This window comes from Hirundo rustica, chromosome 2, assembly GCF_015227805.2.
Source record: "Hirundo rustica isolate bHirRus1 chromosome 2, bHirRus1.pri.v3, whole genome shotgun sequence".
Lineage (NCBI taxonomy): Eukaryota > Metazoa > Chordata > Aves > Passeriformes > Hirundinidae > Hirundo > Hirundo rustica.
This window is the reverse complement of record NC_053451.1, coordinates 90,016,065-90,038,724: the sequence shown is the minus strand read 5'-3', so window position 1 is coordinate 90,038,724 and position 22,660 is coordinate 90,016,065. Positions and strand designations below refer to the sequence as shown.

Sequence of the window (22,660 nt, the reverse complement as noted above, 5' to 3'; positions counted from 1 at the left end):
ACAAAAACAAAAAAAAAAAAAAAAAAAAAAAAAAAAAAAAAAAAAAAAAACCCCAAAAAAAAAAACACCACAACAAAAAAATCCAATCTTTGAGGAAATATGGAAACACTGGCCAGTTCACCTAGAGGTCTGCTGCTTCTGCAGGCTGCTTAATGTCTGTAGAATTCTTAAAAAAAACACAAAAAAGATTTTAAGAGAATATTTATATATATATTTTATGTCTAAGAAATGGAAGAACATCTATTTTGTGTGCCAAAGCACTATTATATGTCTTTATTTAGCTTTTACTTTTAGTGGGTGTTAACTGCTAATGTATATTTTGGGAAGTTTGAAGATCTAATATTAAACTGAGGTATTTTTCACTTTGTGTAAAGAGTGGGCTTTTGATAACAAAAGAGGAAAAAAATCCCCAACCTGCTAAATGGTACTTACTCAGAAAGAGGTTTCTCTTTTCCAGGGAGAAGGTGGCTTTGAACTTTCAAATCCAACATGCAGGCTTGCAATTTTATACGGGTATAGGGGAAAAAAAAGGATCCCAAAAATCCAATTATTTACAAATGTTGATTTCTCTAAAATTTGGACCTATTGAGCTCTATCATGTTGTGTTTCCCCACAGAGAGAATGCAATGACTGGCATAGGAAGTCGCTGAAAACAAATTTTTTGATGGACATTTTCTGTCACTCTTTGCCATCACAGCATACATTTTCCTGTCACATAATATACGGTAATTATATGGATTTTCTCTTTCCAAATCACAGGAATGGTTCCTTACTTGAACGGAGGGGCTACAGACTACTAGTCAACCTAAAAATCCTGTTAGCATTACATCTCAGCATAAATAAAGAATTTGGATCAGTGCCTTGTTAGATCACCGCTATTTCTAGCTTGCTGAGTAAAAAGAGCATTTTTTGCAGCCTAGTTTGATAAGTAAAAGGTGTCTTTCTCACCTGTGTGCACTCTGAATTGTCACTCTCATTCTTTGTTCCATTGCATGCGGCTGTTGTCAGCTTCCGAGTCACAGAACCACTTGCAGGAATGGCTCGGGAGAGTTTTGGAAGAAAGGAAAGGGAAAAAAGGAGCCGCATTTTTATTTAACAGGAGAAGGAGAACATAAAGAAAAGAAAGGTGTTCTCAAGAACGTAGCCTGCAGCCTTGTCAGGTAGCATTTCTTCAGATGGTTTTTTTCTCACCCCTTTCCCACCCCAAGATCTCTCTTCATCATTTTTTTAAACATCTCTTCTGGGACAGAGACATGAAAGTGAATTGTGGGTCAAAGGCAAGAATTAGGGGTTGCCAGGTCTGCTTTCTGATGGCTTTACTTTATCTTCGTGTCCAAGCCTTTGCCAGTTAGCAGGTACTGTGGGTTATCCATTCCAGTCACATCATTTTCTGCTTGATGACAAGCATCACACCTTCATCCATCACATTTACATTTCAAACTGCCACACTGCTCTATTGATTAATTATTTAGCAGCTCTTGGCCACTTGTGAGTGTTTCTGTGCTCACGTTTCATGGGGAAGGTCCATTCTTTTTATTTATGTGCATTTTTGTAAAGTAAAAAAAAAAAAGGTAAAACCTTTATCGTACACACATCCCCCTAACCCATGTGTGTGTGCCTGGATCTATGCGCACGTGTGTGAATATTTACGTGTGTGTGCGTGCGTGTGTGTGCGTATGCCGGTACAATTAGGTGCACACAGGGAGCAGAAGCAGGTAACCTGATCAATAAGCACATGCTCACACTGATAATAGATTTCTGAGTTTTCAGAGCTCTGAACAGCAGATCAATGAGACCTTGCAGGTGTGCTGGAGCCGGGAATTACATCAGCTACATCATGCTCCCTACAGACCTGCAGGGAACACAGACATTGTCCTCTGGGCTTTGTCACTTTGAGCAAAAACAGGTGGAGCATTTTTGCAGGTGCCTGCTAATGGCTGTGTTTCTTCCACATCACAGTCAGGAAAGGGCTGCCTCTGAACAAGACAGGAGATCCAATTCAACCTAGGGCTCAACTTGCCCCATAAAATCACTCCATCTGTCATTTCCTCAGCTCTCCTTTGGTGAAATGCAGAATGAGGATCTAATCTTATAGTCCTTTTGCTTACTTTTCTTTGTTTGTTTGTTTTTGTTTTTGTTTTCACATAAAAATCCACTGTAAGAATAAATCTATCTGCTCTATCTGAAAATATGGGTTAACTCAGAAATCTGTGTTTGGAAAAGTTATCTTTGGCCTTGCTTCTTTTCCCTGGGGCACTCCTGGGCACTCTGCTTTAGCTGGATGCTTTCCTGACCCACAACCACCCCTCACCCAGGAGTTCCCATGAGAGCAAACTGTAATTTTTTGGTGTCCCAGCTGATGGTACATTCCAGACTATCCTCTGATATTGCTAACTGCTTGTCCAAAGATTCATGTCTCTAGAAGGAACAGCTGCAAGAAGAAAGCAAGATGCACTATTCCACGATGGGAAGAGAAATGTTTTCAATAAAGGCTTTGGAAAAGTCATCACACACTTACAATGAAGCAGAAAATAAGGTAATCTTGAAGTCAAGAATAAATTTAGTATTAGGTCTGTTTTAATGTTTTCAACTGTTTTCATTTTTAAAAAAATTTTATTATGGCTATAACCCAACAAATATTAACAGAGCGATTCTTTTTCCTGTTCTTAATTTCCAATGATTTTTGACTTATGCAAAGCTTATTAAAATTAAAAAGAGTAGGTATATTGTCTTTGTAGGCTCTGGATGAGACCCTTGAAGAACGGGAACTACATGGCTTTTATTACTCCATGTCTTGCATTTCTGTATTTATCCTTCAAATTGTAAAGGTAAGTGTAATACCACTGACTTTTTTTTTTTAATGGATGGGATTTGTGTCAGTATTCATCTCATTCTGTGAATGCTGTTAGGCTAGGGTTGGTCAACATTTTTCTGTCAACATTACTTGCTTTATTATAAAGTACATTGGGAAGTTGAATAAGGTGAGTAAGTATCCTATTTATATTTACAGTAAAATGTTACACCACTCAGACAATACAACAAAACCGTCTGTTTGGTCTATTAGTACACTATTTAGCACACAGAGAATAACCGACTGGGTCCTTTCTACTGAAAGTAATGAAATAAAAAATGGAGTTAGACTTCGTCCTGACTTTCGGTGGAGGATTTAGTTGTTTGGTCAGATATAATCCCCATCTCTGACTGCAGTTAAATTAAATACTTAATGTTTAATTTTTGCCATTACTTTGCCTCTATGTTCACTTCTCTTCCTCCCTCATTCAGTCTCTTTCTGTCTCTATTCTAAAAGAAACTTCTGTGAAGTGCAGATTACTCTACTTGTATTTTTTCAGCTCTTTACAGAACTCTTCCACCTCTGGCATTTAAAGTAAGCTCTTGATGTCAACAATCCATACATCTTCAAGGTAGCAGTCTTGTACAGCACCAAAATCACCAAAACTAGTGCCTGACAAAGAAGACCACGGAATCCCTGCTAGTGAGGATAGCCAGCTTCTTGCTGTAGTATATAAGGGAGGAAGGGAATGTAGCATGCACGTCCATGGAAGGGAACACAGCAAGAGATGGCCTCATCTGTGAGAAGTCCTGACCTCCCAATTTCCAGTGTACTATGAATATTCAGAGAAAAAGCCTTACATTTATGTCTGTTATCCCAAGTGATTTACACTGATATAACTTCTGCATGTGAAATATATTGTTATAATCACAACAATTAAAATTTCAAGTAATTTGAAAACCAACACTTCCATGGTTAAATAAAGGTGATGATATCTATTACGTCTACAGTAAACAGAGAGTCTTATAATGTAAGTGCCAAAATGAAGGACAGAATGTGAACCTTTAACTCACACAGCAGTGCGGTTTCTCCTACATGAGTAACTCCAACAAGAAAAGAATACTGGTACTGTGGCAACACTTGATTGGATCAAACATATTATGTAGATTTCTCTGTAGTACTCTTCCACTGTAAAGATCAAAAATTAAAAGAAGACAAATGAAGTTCCCTCTCTAATATTGTCATCATATAATGACAACGTACTGATGTGCCTTTTAATTTTCCCCCTTCTATTTCTTTGAAATAGCCCTTCTGTTACGTACCTATTCACTCATTGAACCTAAAACTATATGATACAGTGACGATATGGCAGCAAAGTTCTTCACACTTTTTCTTTTTTGCTTGGTTCACCTCTTCACATTCTCAGTTAACAGGCTTGCTCTGTATAAAAAAAATAAACACAGTAATTGGTTTGCCATAGGTGTGTTTAATTTGTATTGTCACAAATAAAAAGCTAAAACAGCACTTCATCTTTTTTTTGGATTAATGAGATCAGGAAAGTATTTTCATAATTGAAAACAGAGTCTTTTAAATAAGAGTCTTAAGTTAAAAAGTGAGAACACCTTCCAGAGAACTCTTCTCTAAAATGCTGAACATGATAACAAACAAAACCAATTAAATTATGAGTGGACTTCATACTATACATAGATTAAAATACATAAATATAAAATTCTCAATATTTTACAGGATTACACAGCCTCTAAATATTTTTTGTGAATTTTATTCTTATTAATTACCATTTCTGACTGCATAAATACTAGCCAGCATATCCTGCTCTTGCCACTAATGAGAAAAGTCCCGAGAAATTATATGAAAGACACAAAAAGTCCAAGTAGAGCATCATGTAGTTCTTCATATTATTTATGAATACAGCATTACTTTACCATTTTGAGGAGCAAGTATTCAGCTACTGCTGAGAAGGTGATCAACTACATCATCAAAGTTAGCCAGTTTCCACTTGGTGACTAGAGTTCATTAAAGATGAACATCCACATCTTATTGTCAATCCTTTTCTGCAAAAGAATTATTGTTAATCAATTTTGATATAAAGGTCAGAGAAGAAGAATGCTATGTCTTCTGCCATAGCCTGGTCATTCAGTCAACAGAGAGAGCCAGTACAGTATTTTCCAGAGGAATTAAAAAGACAGACAAGTAAACAACCAACCAAACCATGAAATGGCAAGTCATAGATCAAGCTAATAGTGCAGCACTGTTGTCCATGGAGAAGAGCACTCCTGCCTGACTTCCCAGCACATGGTGCATTTGCTCTTACTTTATTAGCCAAGCAGGACTCACTTCTGCCTTCCCAATACACCCAGAAGTCCCAGAAATACTGCGATGGTTCCATCTGTTATGGTAATAACATTAACAACTATTCTTTTTAATCAAGGAACCCTGTTTATCCGATGGTCACCTGTAGCAGGGAATCGCACAGGTTGATTGCATGCAATACAACTAATTTCTTTTTTTTTCCTCTAAATTTACTATATCATATCATCTATACTGACTACCCTCTTCTTCATAAGTAATGTGACAGGAAAAAAAGGAGGTCATGACTCATGGTTTAATGAATCGCTCCCAATTAATCACACCTTCAGGAGCCTCAAGTAGGTACAATATTGAGAAATATACTTCCTTGCTGTACCTTTTACATATAAGATTGATCTAGAGAAAAGGGAGAGTCCTCCTGTCCCTCAGGGGTGTAACTCTCCCCATTGCTTTGCTGGAGAATGACAACAGGATTGAACAGAGAAACATCTTTGGGAAGCAACCACCTCAAAGGACTATATATTTCTACTTCATTCCTGCCTTTTCTACAAAAATGCTTGAAAAACATGCAGAAGTCATGGATCCATAGGTACACAAAAACATCTATTTGCACCCGGTCCCTCTTAACGTTAAACTGGCAGAAACTGATAAAAAGACACTGTAGCTTGTGGGATGAGCTCATTGTAGGTAACTGCGCTGTAACTGCACAGCAAGAAAAAAGCAAGTTTTGGTCTGTTTCTTGCTTTCTCCAGACTAATAAATCTTAAATTGTTTCCTAAAGGATGGCATGTCTCTAACAGAGAGGGAGCACCCCGATTCAGAGTATAGTGTCTAAGGCAGGGGGGGTCTCTGCTAGGTGGCAGTGGCAAGTCTGACTTTTGTGTCTTGAGACAGACTTGGGGTATCTTCATACATGAAACATTGCCTAAGCCATTATTAGGTTGTTAGGTAAAATATTAGTTTACAGCATCACTGCTGTGACTATGATAATGTTGCAAGAGGTAGAAATGGGGTTGTTGATTTATTTGAATCAAATATTTTTAGCATCAGCCAGAGGAGAGGGCTCCAGGTCCCAAACTGGCTAGGGGCCACTTTGCTTAAAAGGGCTATGATCACAGATAACTCCTGGAGATGGAGCATGGACCTTGTGTTTGTGACTTTCTGTGTCCATCCATTTTTCTTCCCTCTCTGGGATTTCCACCTTTCCCTTCAGAAAATACCAAAGACAACAAACACCACACGAGAAAACACAGTCACTTCTGCAAAATGGTGCTTAAAATAATGTGCAGAGCTGCACCTAGATCTGCAGGGAGCTGGTCATTAGGCTCTCTTTCAATAACCTTCTTTGGGGATGAAGAAAGAGAGACTAGCATTGTGGTTAGAAGAGGTGCAAGGTGCACAGATGCACGTTCCACTTCCCCATGGTTTTACCTCTCTCTAGAAAATAGGAAGTCATGGAAGGAGGGAAGTACTCTAGATCCTACTGACTTTGGACATCGTTTCTTCAGCTTCATGAGAGGGAAGACATCCTGAAGTCCAGAATTCTGGTGGCATGCGAGACCTTTTTCTTCCTCAGCTGGTGCTGTGACTGAGCTGTGAGCTGAATTTCATACTCAATGCAGCAATCCAATAAGATAGCACCTTGATATTTGGTGGTTATCTTGATTTGGTAGCGCGGTGGAAAATGTTTTGTACTTAACTTCACATAAATGATACAGGCACAGCAATGTGCAAAGTTCTGTAGGAGAGGCAGCAACTGCATACAGCTTTTAGGCTAAGGATTAGCTGCCTTTAAATAGGTTGCCCTCACTAGATTGAGAACTGATTGTAATACCTTCTTGTCTCTTCTTTACCTCAATCAATAATTTTTAGGGTTCAAAATAATCAGAGTGCAATAATTCTTCCACAGGAACGCTCATGTAGTGATGAATTATATATTCCAGTCTGCATAAGTATGAAAGAGGAAAGGCAAATTTTGAACAAAATCTGCTGTTCTGAGGCAAAATTTTTGTTTCTGCAGCTGACAGGTATGTGTCTTTACTGTCTTACAAAGTTTAATACTTAGTGGGAATAAGCTTTGGTAGCACAACAGACATAAAACCAGACAAACCAGCTGAAAGTTCAGCTGTATGTGTCCTGTGTGTGCCTTTAAATACTATTAAAATTGAATTTGACTAGGCTTGCTCAAATCAGACCTGTTATCAACAACACATTGTCTCAGGAGACCAACATTTGTCCAGTTAGGGCTTCCTTCATTAATCGTCCAGCATCAAGCAAGCCAAATCCAAATCTGCGGAGAAAAAGCAATTAGATATTTTAAGCAGTGATAAGAACACCACAAATAATCAATTTCTATGGCATTAAGAGCTACCTGGCCTAGAAAAAGTCTATAAAAGCTAGAATTTATTGCAGAACACCAGACAGCTTACAGAGCATTGATTCTTAGTGGTATGCATAGATTGCTGGATTTAAAGAGAAATCCCTAATGTTTTTTACCTTTAATTTTTTTTTTCCTTTTAAAGGGAAAACAAGGATAAAATGTTCATAAGGCCAAAATGCAGTGAAATAAATGTCTAAGGAGTGTTAAACAGAATCTGTTTACCTTTCAGATGAACAGAATACTGCCACTCTGTTTGATGGCAATTATATGCAATCTAATGCATAAATTTCATAAGAGATGAGATGCTAAATACAGTCATAATATTCTATAGCTAGAAAAATACATTAATTTGGCTTATTTTTAAAACATCTATTGTACCTGAGATATCAACAGACTAGAAACTGTTTTTGCATTGCTTCTGCTTGGGAATCTTCAGGCTTTAAAGCCTTCTATTCCTCCATAGAAATCTCATACTCGAGTATTTTATTCTTCATTAACCTTTGTGATTTGTAACTATTTATAAAAGCAAAACAAAAGGCAGTGCAAAACCCAGCAGGCAGAGCATTATTTTCTGCAGAGGACAACAAAATTTTAAAACCTATTTAATATATCCTATCTTAATGTTCCCAAAAACCAATTTTTGTGTGTTGATGTTATAATTGCTCTTTAAATGTGAACTAAAACATATATGAACTCAGATTTCTAGACCAATAGTCTGAGAAGTCAAAGTGTGCTTTGGTAATCATCTCATCTGACCCCCTGTATACATACACTAGAATCTTTCCCAAGTAGCTGGATTAAACAATGTCTTTCAGAAAGATGTCTAATCTCATTTTAAAGACTCCAAGCTATGGTGAGTCCACCTCCTCCCCGAGTAAGCTCTTCCAGTGTTTAATTACCCTTACTGCTAGGAGACGGTGTCTTATTTCAAGGTTGAATTTGTCTAACAGCATTCAACTACTGAAAATGCAGGGTGTTTGAGAGAGAGCAAATATAAGTGACATGATACACTTTATACTAATCCTAAATCAAAAGATTATGGAAATATTGAAAACATGACAACTAAAGCTCTGTTTTGGCAAACATTTATGCAAAGGGGTATCTCTCTGCATAGGAAATGGTTTTCTTTCAATTCTGCAAGCTTACACATGTGTAAAGTTACGCCAGGGCTTCAAGTGCAATTCAAAAAGAGGCATCTGGAGTGACTTTTGCTGAAAAAAATATTAGGCATTAACTAATAAATACAACCTCCCTCCATTTCTGCTGCCTTCTAAGCAGCCTTTGTGGCTGCTTATAAATACTAGAAGAAAAAGTGAGAAAACTTCCCATTGCAGAAATGTGATTGCTGCCATAGGGGGATGACTGCTGAAATCCAAACACAACCCAAGAGGGGAGAGAAAAAAAAAAAAAAAAAAAAAAAAAAAAAAAAAAAAAAAAAAAAAAAAAAAAAAAAAAAAAGAGGAATTAAAAAAAAAAAAAGAGTTGTCAAGATAATTAAAACTTTGCAACAATTCAGTAGTGGTGCTGATAAAAACAGCAGTGTTGGCTGAATGCAAATAAGATGGTAAAGGCCCTGTTTGGATTATGGTAATTACTCAGTCTGAAGTTAGCTTCAGCCACACACACATATGAGCACACACATACACACACAGCAGTGGAGTGGAACCTGACAACCATACTTGGCGTGCGATCATAAAATTCCCTGGCACGCTCTCAGGATGCCATGTGGAGCTATTTGTACAGTTAGGTACGGGACTCTGCAGCGCAGGAAATACCAGCGGAAGCACGGCTGACCCGCCTGGCCTTCAGCGAGAGCCTGCCCCCCCTGCTTATTGCTGGCCTGCATTCAAAAGTGATCTCTGGAGAAGGCAAATCAATCGAACACATGTTTGGTCTAAAAATGTCATTTTGGAATATGTTAAGATATTTCCTTACATTAGACCATTTTGTTTGCCCCAAAGATTTGTCAAGTGCAATTGAATGCATACACATCACAACACATGCCAGTGCCAGAACAAAATAATTTCAATGTGTCCTTTAGTACTCCGATAAAATGCAGGCAGTCGGTGTTGAAACGAGATGCCCTGTGAAAGTCTTGAGAGCACTGGCATTCTGCATTTCTTCCAGGAACTTGTTTCTTTAAAATTTGGGATCCATCCAAATGAGCAGATTTTGCGTAAGAATGAGGAAGAGGACCAGCTCAACCTCTCCTCTTGCCTTCTAGACGGAGGAGTTGAGGCAGGCTAATTTATGTGATGAAAAATCATTAAAGGAATTACAATTTCCAACTCTGATTCCTAAATATTAAAGCCTTTATGAGGACAATATCATTACAAATAACCCTATTAATCCGCTGATTCGGTTTTAGAGCCGATTCTGATATATGACAAAGATGTGTTTCTTCAACAGTTTTCACAAGTTAATATTAAATAATATTGGCACACACATCATTTTTATTACTGAGTTCTTTGATTTGTTCACCCTGCACAGTCTCTGCAGCTGTGTGTTTTATGACCTACCCATCACAGGAGAAACTCCCATTAGCACCGGCACACAGCAGAGGAGATGCGAACTTTGCAATAAGCCTTGCTATCCTCACTCTGTTTTGGGTTAGTGCTGAAAAAGCTCTTTCGAGCAGATCAGAATAGTCACAGCCCAATCTGAAAGTGCACCCATACTGTGAAGGGCAAGCTTCCCTGCCTGGCATGTTCAAAGTCTGCAGAGACTGTATCAAATCCAGATTTATACGTGACTGTGGATGTCAAGATGCAGTCCTCTGACCAACAGGCTCCTGAGGGAAGGCACCCACACCTACCCCTTCCCTCCCCTTCCCCCCACCTTCACCCCCACACCCTTTTTCTCTCTTTGCATCGACCCGTGTGGTTGCTAAAACACACACACACAAAGTGCATCAGTCTTGAAAGGCTGCAAGATGCTTGGGTTGCTGTACTTCAGCTGAGACACAGATTAGGTCTGTTTTTATTTGCTGTGGGGATCCTTTGCTGGTGTGTTTTTTCTCTTTTTCCAAAAAAGGCTTCCTTAAAATAGTACTTATAAGTTGATAGGCTAAAAATCAAAATTACTTGATATCTCTTCTGAAATTACCTCAGGGAAGTTTGCACAATCTTTTCTCTGAGATTTTTATCTTAATTAAAACAAAGACGTATAAGAAAGGAAAAAAAAGGAAAATTAAAAACTGCAAAACTCAACTCTTACCAATCACTTGACAGTACTAATTCAAGACTTGTGCTTGCACAACAGAGAGGAATGATTGGTTGCAAATTCATAATTTCATCTTAGAGATTAAATTTGATGGGGTTATCATGAAAAGGATGGTCAATACAATTTACATCTATGACCTTAACCTCATCCTTTCCATTTTCCTGCATTTTGTGCATATTTAATCACCTGTGGTTGTCTCTGACAAGATGCAAAAGTTAGGCTATGATCCTAAAGCAATCAAGAATGTTAAGCATTTCAGAAATGGCATAGCACTATTTTGTCATAAAATGAGAACATTTGTGAAAGATATAATATTATATTATAAAAAGGAAAAAATTGCAAAAGATTGCTGGATGTTAAAGGAAGTTGATGAAAATGCACAGTTATTAGTTCATATTAGACAAAAAGCGCTTTATAACTATGTAGTGCTGCTATTGCGATAAATGCAGTATTTGTACCAAAATGCTCAGTTCTTCTCACTACTGAGAGATATGGGATTATGTGTCTTAAAATTGAGGAATAATGATAAGACTTAAAAGACAAATTGAGGAGCCACAAGATCTTGAATTTTTTTATTATATATACATTTCCAGAATGAATAATAAGTTTCTGGACCCTTTAGTGCTTTCTGTACTCTGTGAATTTTTCTTTTTTTTTTTTTTTTTATTAGTGTGGACAAATGAATTTTATTTGATAGTTTGTTGTATTTAAAGACAGTGTAAAACTCTCATTGCAAACAGTTGTTTACAGTGCGCTTTTCAGCACAAAGCTGTTTTAAAGCTCAATTGTGCATTTTGCAGATAAAGTGGGAAAACTAACTGAAGGCTGTATTGTAAGCAGTGGTTGCCGTGGAAACCCCAGTTTCAAGAGCTGGTTCTCCATTACCACTTAATTTAGGCTTCCTAATTGCATTCCACTAAATCGGTAGCGACAATATCTGCAGAGCAAAACTGCATGCCCAGTCTAGCGCAAACCTCTTTGAAACAGGCTTTTTGAAAGCAAGGAGCTATAAAAACTCAGCATGACGTGGAGCATATGAGAAACCTGTAGTTCAAATGTACTGCTGCTTGCTTTCTCATCCTTAGTAACTTCACTACGCTCCACACCAATCTATTAGTTCAGTCTACCTTAAAGATCATAAAGCTCCGCCATGTGGAAACTCATCTGTCCACCAACACATTGGTGCAAAATAGATTTAATTGTACTCCCAACCCAGTATCATGTCCATCTTATTTTACTACACACCAGCAGGTAGCCGGTGCAGTGCCTTACTTTCCTTGAACTGCCCTTGCTCCATAATACGAGGAGAACAATACTTTCTCAGTTTAAATCATTTGCCACTGTTCAGCTGTGCAGCAAGCCAGACCGCCCATATGTGACCTAAAGAGAGCCTTGTCAGAACCACTAGACATAAAAGCATTCCAATTATCGACCATACTGCTTTAATAGAGGAGGAAACTAATATGATAGTGTAAGTGATTCTGCCACTGAGAAGCTCTTCGTCACTGTCAGATTAACACTTGAGTTAAACTCTTGTAAATCAGTCACATTATGCCGTTGGTTGAGAAATAAACACAGACCTATTACTCTTAGAATTCCAGAGGGCTCTCCCCACCATCTGAGTTGTGCAGGATGCCCTATTAATTTGAATTTTGTCATGTTTATTATTTTCCAATTGCTAATGTGGGTAACGTTGGAAAGATTTAAGTTGTCTATGATTAGATTCTGAAACGGATGTACATGCCTAGCAAAATCTTCTGTGAGGCAGAAGGAGAGAGAGGAGGAGAGGAAAACAGGAGGCAGCTTACGTGCAACTTCTGACTGAAAAAGACAGCTGACCACCAAATTAATTAAATCCTATAACTCTTTAAAAAAAGCAACAATAAAAAAACCCTATATAATTTCAAAGCAAAATATCCCGGTGCCTTCAAACTTAAGACTTTCCACAAGCTCACAGTGAAGTGCATCTCCTAAACACAAAGGTGGTTACTTTTGAGCCCTCCAATATGTATTAAATGAAAGCTGAAGATGAAAATAATAAGTAAACAACTGCTCAAACAGTGCTTCCTTCTCTCCAGAGTATGGTTAGATCCTGGTAAAACACCTTTCAGTCATGCATTATCAGCTCACCATCAGTTCTGTGGACATTTCTGTGGATTTAACTCAAGTTTCTTGTCTTTTTATGAAGTGTTTGTCTTCTGCTTTACCTGAGCTACTTTGAAACCAAAACGAAGACACCTCTGTTTTTGATATTGGGATTTTGGATGTGAGAGAGTGGACAGATAAAGATTGTTAACACAAGCTGGGATTTATTTCCTGTGACATAGTTCTACCTGTTGAACAGAGCCCTCTAGGGTGGATGGTGAGGTTGGGACAGAAGAAAATGGGAATGGGGACTAGAAGACTGGCTGCTGAGTTTGTTTGGTCCCAGGTTGCTTCAGCCAGGTGGACGTTCCTCAAGATTTCTAGTCTTCTCCTCTTTAGATATTAGGAGCACTATCTGGAACCAAGGCAAATTCTCAAATACAGATCTTTCTAAAAATGCTGATCTGAGAGGTAATCTCAGTGTGTTTGAGGTCAGAAACAGCAGCCACAAGAGATTTTAGGCTAAATATCCTTTTCAGGCTATTTTTCACCAGTGAAGTAGGGAAAAAACCAACTTTCCTGTATCTTTTTTTCTCTACGAATTTTTGCAAAGATCTGCTGGGAAGACAGGTGGAAAATTCCAGAAATAAAAAGGAAGGAATAGGAAGAAATTGGCACCACTGTTCTAAAACTCTGCAGAAAAACTTTTTGAAAAATCACGTGCTTGGAAACTGTATAATTCTTATATTTGACTTTGCTCTTTAGAAGGCCCTTAACCAGGGCAATGACAGAAATCAAGGCAAGACCAGTAAAACTGTATTGTACCCAGAGGAAAGTCAGAAAAGACACTTTTACACCCTATCATCTTGTCCCCATGGATCACTTTTCTAGTGCAAAATTGTGGCAGCGAAAATGTTGTATGAGAACTCAAAGGAGGAAACCCTTCACTCCTTGTTTTGGACAAAATGAAACATGTCAGAACTTGATCAGAGACTGCTCTAGGCATCATCACAGCAGATCAAACTTTCTTTGGGTAGGTCTATATGAAGACATTGCACACATACATTATTTCATCTCAGCAGTCTTTAAAGTGGTAACTGATTTAAAAAGAAATAAAATTTATCCAATTACATTGGATAAAAATTCTGGTTTTCAGTTTGGGTAATTCATGTACTAGAGAAAAAAAAAGAAAAATTAAAAAGCTCTCAAGAGACAATGGGATCTATTCTGTCCTCACATGCATGACTTAGTAACAAGTGGGCTCCTTGCCAGCTTCTGAGCTCAGCTACACACATGCAATTTTCTTTGATTAAACATTTATTTTTGTGGCAGAATATGGACTTTTTGCACATAGGAATTCCTGGGTTTTTTTTTATTATTTGTATGTTATTATAAGGATTGTGGCCTCATCGTTTTGAACTTTGGGAAAACAAGGCTCTGTGTTCTACTCACTGGAGATATTGTGGCCCAGAAGAACCAGCAGCATGAGAAGGATGGGGGCAGTCTAACTATCAGTCATATCTTCCCAACTACAAAGAGGTGCATGTAAACTTTAGTCACCTAGAAAATAATTGACTTTCTTGAAATGGATTCTTTCAGATGCCTGACACATTCTGTGTGTGTGCCTTTCCCTTCCATCTCTGCACTCAGCACAACACTGCTTCCCATCCCAAGTTTATTGGGTCCTCATCCTCAGACCTGGTTTACCCTGAAAACACTCTCGGTCTTGTTTCAAGCACCTGCTTTTACAAGGTCTATACACCACTGCTGCCAGCTACACATGTGTCTGGCTTCCTTTGACTTAGAGTATTTATTTTTCTGGGCACAGCCAATTCTTTTAGGGTATGGCTCTGTATAGACAAGGAAGTCCCATCTTGCTCACCTTTGCTTGGGCTTGTAAAGGCCCTAGCAAAGGATGCAGAGTGGAGAAATTTGAAGGAGCAGAAGGCAGTGGTCATACTGCTCTGTTTTGGGACCATACCTGGAATCTGTCACGATGGTGGAAGAAGCAGGAACACATTAGTAGGAGGGAATTGTGTAAATGAGCTCTTCCTCTGAATGCATCTCTGTACACAGTGCTTCATTAGCGATCAGCATAGTGAAAGCAAGAAATCAGATGAACTTAAGGATTTATTCGTATGTGATGGAAGTGAAAGAGTAGGGATAAGATAGAGGATTATAAGTCCTCAGAAAAGAGCCAGATCAGAGTGTTGAGTCTCTTCTGCATGCCTGCCTGAATGTCTGCAAGTACAGCTGGGTTTGGGAGGGAAGGGTTTCAGGGCAGGGAGCAGAGCCAGAGGACTGTTCTTTATCCCTTGCCACCCCTGGCACCTTTCCCAGTGGAAGTCAGAGTGGGGATTAACACACACGGAACTGGTTCTATTCCAACTCCCCAAGAGGAAAACAATATTTTTTCAAGCTATATGATTCTTGTTTGTAGCTACGTGACACGTTATTTAATGGCTGTGAAATACTGCATTGTTCTGATTTTGAAGATGCACACATCTTTGGAGAGCCACTCTCATTTTTCTAAATGCTTTTTAAATGCAACATTTACAAACACCTTCATTTTCTTGTTGTTGCTGACTTTCTCATTGACATTTTAAGCTAAACAGCATATGGCTTATAGCTTTGTACAAGCAATTGTATACAATTCATACATTTTCTGGAATTAAAAAACCTTGGAAACATGATGACAATTTCCAAAACTACAGGTTTATTCTTAAAACTAGGAGATCTGTGAGGTCTATTCTTCATTTTTACAGATTTTTTTCCAAGTGATCCAAAGGAGTTGCTCAGGGCATCACAATTTCCTGGCTGCTAAACAACAGAAACAACACAGGTGGATATTTAGATGTTTAATTCCCATGTGTGTTCAGTGTTCTTTGTGGTCTTTAGATGGAACAGTATTACTGGAGTGTAAAGTATTAATTATTGTTATCAGCATCTAAGACATCTCTTGCTGAAGATTTAAATCAGCTTCCCCTGGAAACATAGGAAATAGGATTTAAAAAGCCCTCCTGCATCAAGTTCAAACCCCAGCTTTTGATGTCAACTGCACATCATATAATTGGTTTCATGAAGTGCTCAAGTTTCATGCTGTAAGCAGTGAAGTTTCTTGCTTCCCCTGCTCCTGTTGGAGGGCTGCTCCAGGACATCATTCCAGCACTTCCTCTTAATTTCCTGTTGGAGTTTATTCATGGCTATTTTATAACAATTTGTTCTTATGCCAACATTATCCTTTAAATAGCTCTTGTCCCTCTTTTTATATTTATAAACAACAGTTATGTTCCCTTTCAGCCTTTGTTTTGTTTGTGTAAACAGCTCTTTTAGTCTGCCATATTAGATAGCTCTTCCTCCTCTTACCAGTGCATCTTCTTGGTGCTTGTCCCAGTTTGAAATAATTATGTTGCATATGGGTGCAATAAAATAGGTGACCCAAGTTGCGCACTGTCTGCCTGTACTCTGTCAGAGCAAAATCATCCAATGAAAATTAGGAAAAAACCCACCATTTCCTTTCCCACTCTGCCTCATCAAACTTTTTTTTTTTTTTTTTTTTTTTTAATTAATATGGGCACGACGTATCTAAGGCTCATGATCAACTTTTATTAGCAAGGAGAGCGATCCAAAATTTTTAAGTTCCCGACTTGAACTTCTTCTTTTAGTCAGCTGTTGAAGCAATTCTGCCCACCCAAACTGTGTGCCTAAAGCCACTGCTTCAATATTTTCTGAAGTTTACCATCTTGAGATTGCACTCCTGGATTTCACCTTGTCCCATCCATTCTTTTTCTTCCCTATTCTCTGCTTGCACTACAAGATACTATTCCTAGCTTTGTGTAATCAGAAAATGTCACTTGCATATACTCCCTTTGCTGCAGTGAGGGTGTTGTTGAAAATAGGACCCTACAAAATGATTAGTAATAAAGCAGTATGTGTAGGACTCAACTACTGATCTCTGTCCATCCAAGTAGATCTATTTTCATTACAACCTGCAGTCACCTTTTCTCCAATCAGTTCCCCTCATTTCTTCCAACTGATCTACTCTTTCTCCAGTTTAAATAATACCCCTCCCCCTGTAATGATGATAACATGATTTACAGATACCAGAGGAGTGAGATCTACTGCATTTCCTTTCTTTAGAAAAACCTCATTATTTCTGGCATGATCCATTTTTGGAAAAGTCTGACGTGTTTCAACACATCTCTTGTTTCCTTCAAAATTAATTTTAAAACTTGGCATGCAATGAGAGCACGTTATGAATTTGAATAAATGCTGCAACTGTCATGTACTTGGTACTATAATGGGTTAATTGTAGCGGTGCAGGAGGCTGATAGGGAGCCACAAGAAGGTGCATGCCTTAAAGAGGAGATGGTAAGGAGCCCTGGGGCATGGAATAGGGGCTAATATGAAGGAGAAAACAGTAGGATAGAAAGCTCAATAACCCAAACAAAGATGTATTTGCTCTTGTTTATGATGCAATTACTGTTGTGCATTATCACTGACAAAACTTAGAAACACTAAAGTAACACAATGAGATGGATGTATGCATGGAATATTTCTCTCCCAGACTAGGTTTTCTGTGTTTTAAGGTTTTGCTGGTGCTCCCTACTCAAAACAATGAGCTACCCGTTAAACTGAAAACTGGAGCACTACTTTGATGAGTGGACATACTGTCGTTACAGACAATACTTTTTACTTCCGGGAAGGAATTCTGTTTCCAGCCTGCAATTTTTTAAAGGAGGAATTTTTGAAAGACATCAAGTTCTCTTGGTCTAAGGACAGTCCAGAAAATATTGAAAAGGAGTAAGTTTAACACATGGATCATAATAGCTCTGCTTCAAATGCATACCATGCAATGAGACTGATCAACTTTGTGACACTTTGTTCAGATTTTCAGGCAAAACTACCACCAGTTACAGTTTAAGATTGGTCAGTAATAAATAGACTATTAACTTTGCCTTAGTATTTTGGATTAAATCAGTTCTTTCTTTCTTGGAGGCTGGCTGGCAGGGGTAATGGAACCTTGAAACACACAAGGATGAAAATCAAAGAAAAGTTGTTGTCAAACCACAGCAAATGTTTAACTTGATGGTCAATCAGCCTTATACTATCTCTCCCACTTTACCCATTAATTAAATAACTTTGAGTAATATTTCTCCAATAAGGTTTTTAAAAAATTAATTTATTTTCTTTTCTAACAGCTGGTGCATAAGTAGTGGGCTTTAAAATATGTACTTTCTCCAAATGTAACAGCACATGGTATCTCGTCTTCACAAGTTGCTAGTTGCTGGACATTCCTTTCTACGATTAATTATATTATAAATTAATCTAACTGTAAATGGGACTGAGATCAAAGTCAGACTTAGTGAATATTGATAATCATCTAGGTAAACACTGGAGGTAGCTTCCAAGTCAAATAATAAGATTCTCAAAAACATGTTTCTATAAACCAAAGGTAAATATATAGTCTTTAATAAAACCTCTGTATAGCCCTACAGAAACAATAAGCAGAAAAAAAGTAAAAGAGAATTTACCTAAACATCAGCTCAGCCTTTTTCTTTACCATTATTTTATTCTCATTTTATTGTAACAGGCCTTCTCCCCAAACCTTACATGTTTCCTCTTGATTCTCTAGCCAGCTACATTCTCCTTGCTCTCCTTACAGTAGAAATTGCCATCCAGGATCAGACAATAAGTCTCTGTGGTCTAACATTCAATCTCTCTGAAAGAGACAGTGTATCAAGTCTCCTCATCTTTAGCAGAGACTGACCTAAAGCATGAAGCTTGCCATTAGTATCCCTCTTACAATATAGGTAACTACAAGTATTTTGTACTGACTGTATCTTACAAAGTACTTGGCCTCAGTGACACACAAGGACAATTATTACCATGAGCTAATTATATTCTGTGAGTGAAGAGGGGAAATATGTGGGGTTTTTTTCATGAGTTTCCAAAGATCAGCTTTTACTTTCAGGGAGTATTTCCTTACCCTCTTGTAATGATAGGATGAAAATTCCTGACTGACTCCTCCTATTATTTTGGAAACACTTCTCATGTCAGCTGCGATTTTGTTGCCTTCATTTATTTCTGAAGTCTCCCATTCATTACCTGTTGCTAGCATTTTTATTGCTGTGTAGCCTTCTTGGTTTCGCAGTGTGTGTGCCAAGTCCTGCATAACAGCCAACACACCAATGAGTGAGAGAGCAAGAAGCAGTGAATTCATTAAGGTGTTTTTGTGCTGGAAACATGGCAAGCACTTGTGTGGATGCATGTCTCAGATAGGGATATCCTCCCAGAGAAGCAGCCCAGTTTTACATCACCTCTGGAGACAATCCCCAGCACAGACACATTGGCGTGCAGTGCTCTTGTGTTGCCTCTCTGTCCTGCGGTTCCAACCATGCAGCCCGTGGGTGGCAGGGAGTGACAGGGAGCTGGCAAAGCTGCAAGGTTGGTTGGGAACCTTTCTGCCAGAGGCAGGATGCTTCACAAGCCCCAGGGACAGTGACCCCAGTGCAAGCTGCCCTCTTGCTCAGGAAATCAGGTCCTCAGAAAGAGGAAGGAGAAAGCTGCCGTGAGCAAAGTGCTGGGGGAGGAAGAAGCAGGAGGAGAGTACTGTGTGGTTCATCAGCTGTATGGAGAGGGTAGGCAAGGGGAATCTGGTAGTAAATGGAAAGAGATGGGCAAGTTCACAGGAGAAGAGGTGGAAGAATAAAACCAAGATTATCTTTGGGAGGATAGTGGGGATGAAGGCTGAGAAGCTCAGAGAAGGTGTAGGAAACATTCTCCCTCTTGTGATGAAAAGCTTGTGTCTAATATAAAAAGTCCAGACGGTCTTATCAGTACCTTGAAGATGCTACATACTAACGAAGTAGAAAGAAAGACAGGTTTAATTTTCCAATAGCAGGTAAATTAGTGCTTTTGCAGTGTTTTGCAGATCAGTGGCATCAGATTCCCTGTTTTGATGGTACTTTCTCACCACATCCATCCTTAACTGAAACACATTCTGCCTTATCCTCAAGAAAGAAAAGAACACTGGATTGCAAGCTCTTGGAGAACAATGAAAATGCTCTAATCTCCATAACCATGAGCTACCTGTAAAAAAATTTTAGGAAACTCTAAGTAAAGAGCTTACACAAAATTGTGGAAGCAATATCTCTGACTGTTATTGAATGGAGAATCAGTTCATACAGGATCATTTACTGCAAAAAGTGTTACACCACAAATCTTATAAAATTTTTCTTAAAATTTAATTTGGCTAGGACAGATCTGTCTATAAACTTATGAAAAAGTGCTTAAAGTGGTACTAATCCACATTCTTGTTATGTTGTTTTTTATGTGTGTATGGACAATTATTTTGCCATAAAACTCTCTTCTATTGACTTTTCTTAAATTATTTCTTTACTATAGCAGCTATCTTTACTGCATAATAGTGTCTGAAAAAGGACTTGAACCAAATTAGTAATGACAATACTAAAATAAAAACCTATATCATTAATTTGTATCACTGTGTCATGTGGAAAATTTTCTGCAAATTAACCCAAAGGAAAACCTATTCCTGCTCATGTGCAGTCATTATGGAATTGATACTCTCTATCCAGAGCAGATGTCCAAGTGATTGAATAAAATCTAGTCTTCAAAACTAGTCTACCACATTGCTTCTCTTGTATTCTCATCTCTGTATAAGTGGTGAGAGAAAGGACAATATAGCTGGATATGCTGTTACAGGTAATATTCAAACAAAATAATGTGTATATATTGCATTAAATCCCGTCCTATCAAATAACTGCTGAGACCTCTAATTCTCATGACGATACCTTTGGAAGTTGTAGGTATCTTGAAAACAGTGCTGCATGTCACAGGAAGTGTCTAACAACACGCGACTCAAAGCACTGTGTTGCGAGGATAACACAAGAAATAATTCACGTAGTTGATAATTTCCATTTCCATTTAATAAACAATCTGTTACCCAGATACAATTGTTGCTGTGAAGATTCCATAAGCTGAAATTTGGAATGATACATGAATTTGAGACATGCATTTCAAGCAACAACTAAAGGAACTCACTGCAATATGGAGACATAAATATATCTGCGTGGAAATCAGGAAATACAGAATTAGTCTTAAATGGCAATGTATTTAAACAAAACAAAAATTATAAAACTTTATACAGATATAGACATTTTACCCAGGATTAGGACAACTAATCAAGTGCCTTGTGGTGAAATTTTTCTTTTTATTATCAGTATTGTCTATTATTTGCACTGTGAAATGCCTTCAGGCCCTGAACTAGAAGCCAGGTTCCATTATAATGGATATTAAGCATGTAATGAAAAGACAGCCTTCCCCTCTAAAGTGTTCTTGAGCTAAATTTATGTCCATATTGCAGTCAGAAGACAGAAGTGACTGCACACAGCATGGAGATACTAAAGCAAATTTTTAGTTAGGCATCTTGGTAACCTAGACCAAGGAGCACAGGTTCAGTGAGTTTTCCTTCCTTTGCAGTCAATTTTGCAAACCTCACAGAGAAAAAAGCAAAAAGTGAATCTTGAGGGAAAGAAAATAGACTGCAGAATAGGGAAAGTTAGTAATGTCATCTGATTTTGCATGTAAACAAATGGCTCAGGAACACATATAGGGAAGGTTGTGAGGTCACTCCAGAGAGAAGGAAGGTTAGAGGTAAATATAGAGTTTAGGTTATACCCAGCCTAATACTAAAATCCTTGCTGTTGGTTAGCTGTGCTGATTTACCTGTCATCTTTGTTGTATGCAGAATGCTTCTGGTGGAGAAGCACACAGCTAGCATGCCTCGATGGCAGTAGGGATTAACTGAGCATAAGGTCTTTTGGAAAGTCACAGCATTTTCTGGGAAGGCAGCAAGGGAAAACTGATAGTTTTGCTGTGTAACCGAGTTTCATAATGAAATGTCTTGCAGTGAATCCTTGTTGCCTCATTACTCTTAATCCTTTATTAAAAAAAGTTTTTAGAGTGTATTACTTAATTTTATAATTTGAGAATCTTGCTGCACAGTTCCACATGAGTTCTATCTTTGGCCAATCCTAGATGAGACAGCATTAGTACTTAGAAGTCAGGAATATGAAAGTTAAGGTTGAATGGACCATTTTCCCTCCCTTTCACAAACACCTTGTGATACAGGCTAATTATATTGTCCACTACTGTTGCTCTGTTTTGACATTTTACAGATTCTCAATTAAACCACTTAACCTGTGCCATTGGTAAGTCCATAAGTCAGAGGTCATTACATTATATTGTTCTGTAGTTTGCTTCAAGATCCAAACAAAACAATTGAACAAAACTTCAGAAATATTTTAGGTAAAGTGCTGCAACATTATGTGGTTTCAGGAAAAAATCTGTGGCTAAAAGCTTAAAAAAGGAATTTTCAACTCAGTGTGAACGGTAACTCATTTTCAAATGTTAATATATGGCTTATTTGACAATGGGTAATTTTAAAGTTTTAATTGTGTCTTTCTTTTTTTAATAGCGATATATCATATCCATTTAAAGTGATTTTTGAACCTATACTGACTGAAAAAATTCATCACATCTGGGAGCTAGATGAAAAAGTAAGAATTCAGCCCTGTTTCAAAAGATGAAGAGCATGTTAAAATCACAAGCTATAAAGAAAAGGCATCTACATATTTGCAGCAACTGTTCTGTAGTGTCAGTACATGTGCTCTGACTAGATTTCCTTTTGACTTCTGTTGTGAGGCTTTTGATTTATGTACCACTGACTAATTTACCTTTCACAGGACTGGGCACTCCCAAGCTCTAATGTGCTTCACAGGGAAAATATATCTGAGTAACAGGAACAAAAATGATAGTACAACAGGCTCCAA

General features: G+C 38.0%; 1 long non-coding RNA gene across 1 annotated transcript in view; it reads right to left on the bottom strand.

The window, feature by feature from the left end:
* Positions 1-3,806: 3,806 nt before the first annotated feature.
* The window catches only part of LOC120749685 (uncharacterized), a 38,839-nt gene continuing 19,985 nt past the window's right edge, over positions 3,807-22,660 (bottom strand). Inside the window, exons 4-7 of the long non-coding RNA XR_005699733.1 lie at positions 7,315-7,409; positions 4,735-4,863; positions 4,114-4,231; positions 3,807-3,979 (exon numbers count right to left, since the gene is read on the bottom strand). This is a non-coding gene — a long non-coding RNA (uncharacterized LOC120749685). The remainder of the gene's footprint in view (positions 3,980-4,113; positions 4,232-4,734; positions 4,864-7,314; positions 7,410-22,660) is intronic.